Source organism: Galeopterus variegatus, unplaced genomic scaffold (assembly GCF_000696425.1).
Source record: "Galeopterus variegatus unplaced genomic scaffold, G_variegatus-3.0.2 Scaffold618, whole genome shotgun sequence".
In the NCBI taxonomy this organism is placed as follows: Eukaryota; Metazoa; Chordata; class Mammalia; order Dermoptera; family Cynocephalidae; genus Galeopterus; species Galeopterus variegatus.
The window spans coordinates 544,029-553,035 of record NW_007726729.1 but is presented as its reverse complement, the minus strand read 5'-3'; positions in this window follow the sequence as shown (position 1 = coordinate 553,035).

The following is a 9,007-nucleotide window of genomic DNA, read 5'->3' as shown; positions in this document are numbered from 1 at the left end:
CCCTCGCCGCCCCTGGCGCTCCCGGCTCCTGGCCGCACCGCAGACACCTCAGTCTCTCTCCGGCTCGCGGTTCCAGCGGCGCCCAGGGCCGGGGAGGCGACAGCCCCCTCCCCAGCAAAAACCATAGTCGCCGGACCTCGAGTCCTGGCGGCAGGGCTGCGTGGCCCTGCCCGGTGCTGAGGGCAGCGGCTGCGAGGCCGGGCACCGAGTCCCCAAAATATTTTAAATGCAAGTATTTGACTCTGAGTAAATTGTTTCTTCATTTAATATCTTTGTCAATTTCCTTTCAGATTTCTCTTACCATTCCTTATTTTTGGTATAACTTGCCATGCCTCCTTTTCTTCCTTTCTAATCTATTGTAAATTCTTAATATGGTTTTGTTGGTGCTATCAAAATGTCCTCTTTCTCCCCCCTTTCTGCTCTAGGTTGGGTGTACATAGAGCTGAGCATTGTCCCATTAGCCCCATCTCCCCTGGCACACCAAGTTGCCACAGGCAGTCAGATGTAATCCCTGACTGGTGCGATATTGCTCTCTTTAATCCAACTTTCTTAGTCTCACTTACCTTCATGGAAAATTAAAGACTAGATAAATATTTCACTATTTCCTGTTAAGATTTATATTGCTCACAATATAGTTATCTTGCTTTATTGCTCTGGGACGTTTTCTCTTCACACAAAATTATCCAGGATTTATTCAGATCCTTATACCGGCCAGCCACCAAACCAAATAAATAAATAAAAGTAATAAAAATAAAAATAAAATTATCTAATATTCTCTCTTATTCTTCCTCACTTTTTTTCCCTTTCTGTATCCAGTTGTTATAAATGGGTTGGCCATGGATAGACCCAGTGGTTAGCCATGAGAATGGGCCACAGTCTAATGTTAAAGATTGCACATTTACTGTGCACATGTATGTGTGTATTGTTTTTAAAAAGCCATAGACAAGAGTCCACATTTGCAAACATTCAAAGTAAACATTTTAAAAATGCCGACATAATACCCAGAAAAAAGAGCCACAGACATTTTTTGGCTTTTTCCTTTTTTAGTTTTTGTGATGACAATGCTGTTGTATTTTATTTTTGAGTAGTAAGGCAGCTTGGCCTCAGGGCCTTTAGCAATACCAACATGGAATAAAAATTAGAAAAATTACCCGACTTTGGCTATGTATGTACCAGGTTTGTGATTGCTAAACAGTATGATATTTGAGAAGACTTAGAGTTTGGGGTTATCTTCCCTCCCTTCATTTTGTCCAGTTTCGAGTCAAAACTGGGCAAAGCTCATTTAAGTTCAGTGGAACAGGTCAAACAAGGATCAGGAGGATGGAAAACCACACTACGCACTACGCAGATACAGCTGCAGGTGCTTAGCAGGGCTGGTGTGGTAGTCGGGAGAACTACAACGTGGTGTAGGTACAAAGTCAGAGGCCAGGAAGCCCATCACAGCACATCATGATGAACTAGCTGTCAATGGTAAGGAAACCTGTCAGCAGGTAGCAGAGACCCAACCACTGGGCTATTAGCACATCAGAACTCCTGAGAATTATTAGGATCATACTACTATAGGAGGACCAGTTACAGTGTAGGTTACCAGGAGAAGGATTCAATAATGAGGGGCAGGACAGACAATTGAGAACTGTGGTTCACTGAAGACAAGAACAAGACTGGACCAAAAAAAGTTCAAGTAAAAACTTAAAGTTATTCCACCATTATACTAGAAAATGTGTGATTAAAAAGTAATTCATCAACTGGCTGATTGCATTATTGTTACAAGTAGTGAGAGGCCCTCGCTTCCTATCACTGCTTTGATCAAAACAAAACAAAACAAAACAAAACAAAACTACCCTGGCACCCATCAGAGCTAAATGCTGTCTCTACCTGCCTTCCCAAACCACGTTTACACCTAGTTTGCTTGGGGATTATCTGATTTTATTATCCATGTCTCTTCTTGTCTCCATCACCATGGAAAATCTAGGTAACCACAAGCAAACTTTTGACCAGACTGCTACCAGTGACTGAGACTTAATATAATCATGCAACTGTGTGAGACGTTCAAGGATGTTAACTGCTGTGGGACACTGGAGTGCAGCAGAACTTTACAAAAAGGAAAGAAACGTTCCAATGCACACTACCTTGGCCAACTCTTTTTGAGTGTACTTGCAACTCTGTTGTGATGCAGAGCAAATCATATGTTTATTCTGATTTTGGTTCCAAACCATAGGTAGATGCTTATGTTAAAAAATATACAGATAGAGTCAAGAAAATTAGTAGGGAAAAGTACACTCGAATTAAGAATAAAAACAATGGGGCTGGACAGTTAGCTTGGTTCATTACAGTGCAGTATTGTAACACCAAAGTCAAAGGTTCAGATCCCCATACTGGCCAGCCTCCCATAAATAAATAAATAAATAAATAAATAAATAAATAAATAAATAAATAAATAAATAAATAAATAAATAAATAAATAAATAAATAAATAAATAAATACAATGGGCAAAAAAAGTTTCTTATTCGGATAATTTGTCTACTTTTTGTCTGAAGGAGAGGCAAGCAAAATTTTTCTGTAAAAAGCCAAATAGTAAATTTTTAAGCTTTGCAGGCCATATGTCCTCTATCACAAGTACTCCACTCTGTCCTTGTAGTATGAAAGCAGCAATAGACAATACATAAATGAATGGGCATGGCTTTGTGCCAATAAAACTTTATTTACAAAAATAGGTAGCATACTAGATTTGGAAAACAGTTTGCCAACCCCTGATCTAAAGAAAACAAGAAAATAGCATTTTGACCACAAATATGTATAATATAGTATTCCTATTGAACAGAGAAATATATATGTCATAGTAACTGCAAAAAACAAAAGACGCCTCTAGGTGATTTTGCTTCCTGCTTTTTCTTGGATAATGGCAATATTTATTATTTAAATAAATAATAAAGTTAAGTAGTAATTGCTGAGTATCATTATATTTTTGCTCAGTACTAGAGGAAGATAAAAGAACATGCTGGTGGCTTCTGACCTCCAGGAGCTCATAGTGTAAGACGGTTAAGTAGTATTGCAAAGCAGTAGCACAAGGGTTATACAGAGAGTAAGTGTAGGAGACTCTGAAAGAAGGAAAAGACTAATATGAACTGGAACAGTTTGGTCTTCATGGGGAGACCATATTCTTCACAAACATGTCTGTAAAGAGGGGACAGAGCAGAGAGCATTTTAGGGGGAGAATTGGTAAGACCAGGAGGAGCATGAACAAAGACTATACATTCAGAGAAAGTAAATAATATTTAAAGGAAAGCAAGGTAACTGCGCTACCAAGGCAAGGTGATCATGCTGGCCATGGCTCTCCACCTTCGTGCATAAGATGGGGAAAACAGTAGTAGAGCATACAGAGGACCATTACGAGGATTTAAAAAGTTAATATCTGTAAAACACCTGGAGTAGTTTCTGGCACATACTAAATGTTATATAAGTTTTTGTCAAATAGATAAATGCTGGAGGTAGAGATAGTGATTGGTTAAGATTTGATAAGATGAGGAAGAATAATTTTCCAAAAGCACTTGGATCATGTAGCTACACAGTCAAGAATCTGCAGCATCCACTTCCTTCAGGACAATGACCAAACTCTTCCACAGGGCATTTGTGATTGTCCCCTGAACCTAAATGAGTGATTGAGTCTTGAGCTTTAGTCACATCTTCATTTATTTGGAAGAAATAAACTGCTGCTCTCAACCCAAATCTGGAGGGGGGTGAAGAGAGGATACAGAGATTCTCTGCCTCCCTCTCACTTGGAAATGTGAGTCCAAGTGTGAGTTTCTTAGCAGGATGGAGTGTGAAGCTGTTAAGTGCACAGTAGTCTATGTGAACAGATTTTTTCCATTTTGAGCAGACCCTGCAGAGCCACAAACAATGCTGCCTTATGAGCTCTGGTCAGCCTGGTCATGGGATACCTGTGGGGATTTCTTTCCTGCTGCTGAGAAGCAGCTTCCCTGAGACTTGGCAGGGAGGCTGGTCTGAGGAATGCTTCTGGCTGTGGGTGCATTCCAGCCCAGGATGATGTCCCAGACATTTTTCTTTTAATGAAGCCCCAACTTTTTTCTTCCTCTCACCCTTTTTTCTTTTTCCTTTTTTGTAATGGAAGGTTGTTACAAGCAAAATATAATGGAGCCCTGGCTGTGTTTCATTAACTTTAAATTTAAGCTGTTAGGATGGAATTAGTTAGCAGACTTGTGAATTAATTAGCTAGCCTGTGGGATTCCATTTTAACAAGGAGAGTACTGTACGCTTTCAAATGCTAGCTGTGTGTGTGAATGCACAGTCTAAGGAACTTCTCTGTTTGTTCAGAATATGAACGTGAATCACAGCCCTAGTTCCTGCCTTCTTTACTGCTTCCAAGTTGATTACTCGGCTAGAACAAACTGTGCATCGTTCAACCCTTGTCTTCTCTGCACATGCAAGTTTGAATTACTGAATAAATCCAGTGCAAATTCATTTTTCATGCTAATGAACTCAAGAAAGTTCAGAGTTAGATCAAAACGAAGAACTCTAAACTATAGTGAGGAATTTGAACATTTACTCTTTGATCTGGAGGTTCCCGTATTCTGGGAAGCAGTAACTCCTTGGAAATGCTGTAATCTTTTTAAAGTTTCCATATATGCTTCAGGGATGAAACTGTTTCCCTCCTCAGTCCCAAATCCCACTTCTGGGTTGGGAGATCTGGCGGCTGCTGTTCTAGGTCTTCTATACTGTCCCCTTACTGGTAGGGAGGAGACCCAGTTAACAATTTCAGTTTCAAATCTAAAGTCCAATCATCTCAAAGGAAGATGTTGACATAACAGAGAGGCCTAGCATTCACCCTACTGGTGCTAAAATAAAGGGAGAGGGGATAAAGTCAATTCTAATACATTTTAGAGACTTGTGTCGCATTTTAAAACCAATTTGAAAAGAGAAAGTTGTTGAAGCAGCATCAGAAGGCCACACAGAAAAACGCATAGAGGGGAAGCAAGAGGATTGTGACTCACATTAGTATTTTAGGCAGTGGAATATTGTGTAGCCAATAAAAATCATTAAAATAATAATGGTCGGAGCATATTTATTGGCATAAAAATGTGTTCACCAATATTGGAACACTTAAAAAGTAGCTAATATACTATGAGGTAAATATCATTTTAATTTTAGAATCTTTCAGAATATTACATGCACACATATATATAGTCACAAAAAAGAAAAACGACCAGATGGATAGACAACAAAATTATAACCACTGTTATCTCTGAGCAGTGATAATGCAGGTGATTTTTATCTTCCTTTTGAGTGTTTTAAAAAGTGAACTTCTATAATTTAAAAATTGTCATGTAAAATGCACTACCTTCTGCTGAAGCAGGAAAAACATCATAGGGGTTAAGAGATCGTTGAAAGCCTTGGCTTGCAACCTTTCCAAGGGTCCCAAATCAAGATGGAGGCATCCCAGTAGGAGGTTAACACTTGAGAATCCTCTACCAAGGTCCATATATCGAGTTAATTATTTGCCAGTCTATATAGCTATCTAACTTTCTTTCTGTCCATCTATCCATCTAACTCTCTATTGAGTGAATCCATTAAATTCATTTTTACTGCCTTTTTTTTTTTTTTGTCACCTGGACTGTACAGGGATCTAACCCTGGACCTTGGTGTTACCAGCACCATGCTCTAACCAACTGAGCTAACAGACCAGCTTTGATTACTCATTTTTTTAAAAAAAAGAGGCTCTAAATTTCAAAGAAATGTTCATATTTTTCCTCCCTTAGTCCAGAGGTGAAATAAGTTGTGTGCTAATTCATTCATGACCTTCTTTATCCATTTTTTCCCACAAATATTTATTAAGAACCTACTATAAGCCAGGTATAGTAAGAACCCTAAGATTAAACTATTAAAATATTTTTCATTGCTCAACAAGTTTTCTGTCTTTGGTCATATTATGTGTGTTCCTCTTGAGTACAAGAGGTCAAGAGAGACCACTTACAATCTTGATTTATAACAATTGTCATTTCTCTAAAGGTACTGTTGAAATTATCTTAAGATTGAGTGTTTTTCAAGAAGGCTAATGATACTAAATTGATAAAAACTGTCTAACTCTGTGCTGCCCAATACTGAAGCCAGTAACTGCATGTAGCTATTTAAATTTATATTAAATTATGTTAAAAATTCAGTTCCTGTGTCACTCTAGCCATATAGCAAGTGCTAAACATCCAGATGTTTATCCAGATGTGGATAGTGCCCATATTGGGCAGTGCATATATTAAACATTTACATCATCACAGAAAGTTCTTTTGGACAGTGCTGGTCTAAACCTAATTGATGAGAACATTTCTTTATAAGGAGGCATTTTTCACAATTTTTTTCTTCATTTATTAAGAATTTAGATGTTTATTGGTAGTTTACTTTCTTTTATTCCTCCTCTCTCTAAGCAACAAGCTTTTGAGAATTTCAATATTTGTTAGCACCTGCTCCAGAGAGAGGGCATCAAAGGGCCAAGTCAATACTAAGGTCAAAGGTTCATATCTCTGTACCAGTCAGCTGCCAAAACAAAACAAAGCAAAATAAAAAAAACAAAGGGCCAAGTTAAAACATTGACACTTATGTATATTTATATAAAATTGATATAATATTAATTTGAAATGACCATAAATGAGATTTGAGGTCTACAACAGGAAAGAAAAAGTCTGTGTAATTTTAATTTTAAAATATTTAGTACTGTTAAATTGTTAAACTGTAACTAATGTGGTATCTTTGTTAGGTAGTCAATTTTCACCGGGTTTTACTGTGCAGCATACGATGCCAAAGATCTCAGTTTTTAACAACAAATATTGCTCATTCCCATAGACGGAAGATGAAATGACTTAATTTCCTATTTTTCATTTGAGTAGCAACCTGAAGACAAACCCGCAACCCAGGAATTTTCCAAAGTTCCTTACAATTACACTGAATTGGATCTTCCTTAGAAAAATGCCATACGTAACAACTAATTATTTTTCTACTTTCTTTGTACTTAAAAGCAGTATTACTTTTTAAGTAGAAAAATTGTTTACTTTTTTTTAATGTGAAAAAATTATATCCACAAGAAAGTACAATAAACACAAATGTTCAGTTTAACAAATGACTATAAAATTAAGACTCATATACTGTTTTTAAAATGTGGGTTTTATTATTATTCGGGTATGGTGAGGCCAACAGATCAAGAGATGACTGCCACTGAAAAGACAGATTGTTACTCATAGTTCCCAAAAGAAGGGAGCATTCCACAAAAGGGGCCATAGGGGGAAGCACCAGGGTTGGTCAGGAGGCAGAAGGAGGGCAAGAGCTTTCCTCATGGTTTCCACGGGAAGGGACCGGTGAAGCAGAGTTAGCAGGTTTAGAATTGGCTAGTTTGAATAATTTCAGCAGGCTCTCAGGCAGAGAGGATGGATGTCTCTAACTGTCTGGTAACTGGCCCTGGGACAGGGAAATATGTCAGCCTTGAGTATGAGAGCCCAGTAGAGGAGGTGGTGGAGGTGTACACTCTGGACTGGTTAATTTGCACATGAGAAGCATGCTCCCAGGAGAGTTTACTATCTCTAGGAATTGTCTAGCCCTGGGAGGGGCAGTCTCTCCAGGGTCAGCAAGGACCCAGATGTCAAAGCATCAGAAATACAGAAAATAAAAAAGCATAATTACTTTATCAAAGAAGATATACAAATAGCATATGAAAAGATGCTTAATATTATACGTCATTAGGAAATTGCAAATTAAAACCACAATGAGATACTACTACACACCTATTAGAATGTCCAAAATACAAACACTGACAACATCAAACACTGGTGAGGATGTGGAGCAACTGGAACTCTCATTCACTGCTGTTGGAAATGCAAAATGTTACACTTTGGAAGACAGTTTGGCAGTTTCTTACAAAACTAAACATGCTTTTACCATATAATCCAGCAACTGCACTCCTTGGAATTTACCCAAAGGAGTTGAAAACTTATATCCATACAAAACCTTCACACACATATGTATAACAGCTTGATTTATAATTGCCCAAACTTGGAAGCAACCAAGATGTCCTTCAGTAGGTGAATGGATAAATAAAGTGTGGTACAATCAGACAATGAAATATCATTCAGTGCTGAAAAGAAATTAGCTATCAAGCCTTAAATGTATATTACTAAGTGAGAGAAACCAATGTGAAAAAGCTACATACTGTATAATTCCAACTATATGACATTCTGGAGAAGGCAAAACTATGGAGACAGTAAAAAGATCAGTGGTTGCCGGGAGTGAGAGAAAGGGAGGGATGAATTAACTGAGCACAAAAGATTTTTAGAGCAGGGGAACTATTCTGTATGATACTGTAATAGTGGACACATGTCATTATACATTTTTCCAGACTCACAGAGTGTGGAACACCACAAGTGAATTCTAATGTAAACTGTGGACTTTAGGTGATAATGATGTGTCAATGTAGGTTCATCAGTTGTAACAAATCTACTACTCTGGTGGGGGATGTTGAAAATGCAGGATGTACCTCTGTGGGGAGTATATGGGAAATCTCTGTACCAGAGGCTTTTTTATTGAGGGAGTATATGGGAAGTCTCTGTAGCTGAGGCTTTTTTATTGAGGGAGTATATGGGAAGTCTCTGTAGCTGAGGCTCAATTTGCTGTGAACCTAAAACTACTCTAAAAAATAAAGTTTACTTTTAAAATAATAAATAAATAAAGCATGATTAATACATATACCACCATCCAGGTCAAAAAAATAGAACTTGCTACCCCCATGTCATATATTTCCTTTTTCAACTCTCTTCCACTTCAGAGGTAAACCACCAATACTGAATTTTATGACAAATTTTTCATTCCTTTATAAGTGTATGGTCAGTCTATGAATGCATTCTTAAACAATATCATTTAGTTTTTCTGGTTTGAGACCTTATATAAGATGAATCATGACATATGTACTCTTTGTATCATGATTGTTTTTTTTTTTTTTTTTTTTTTTTAAAG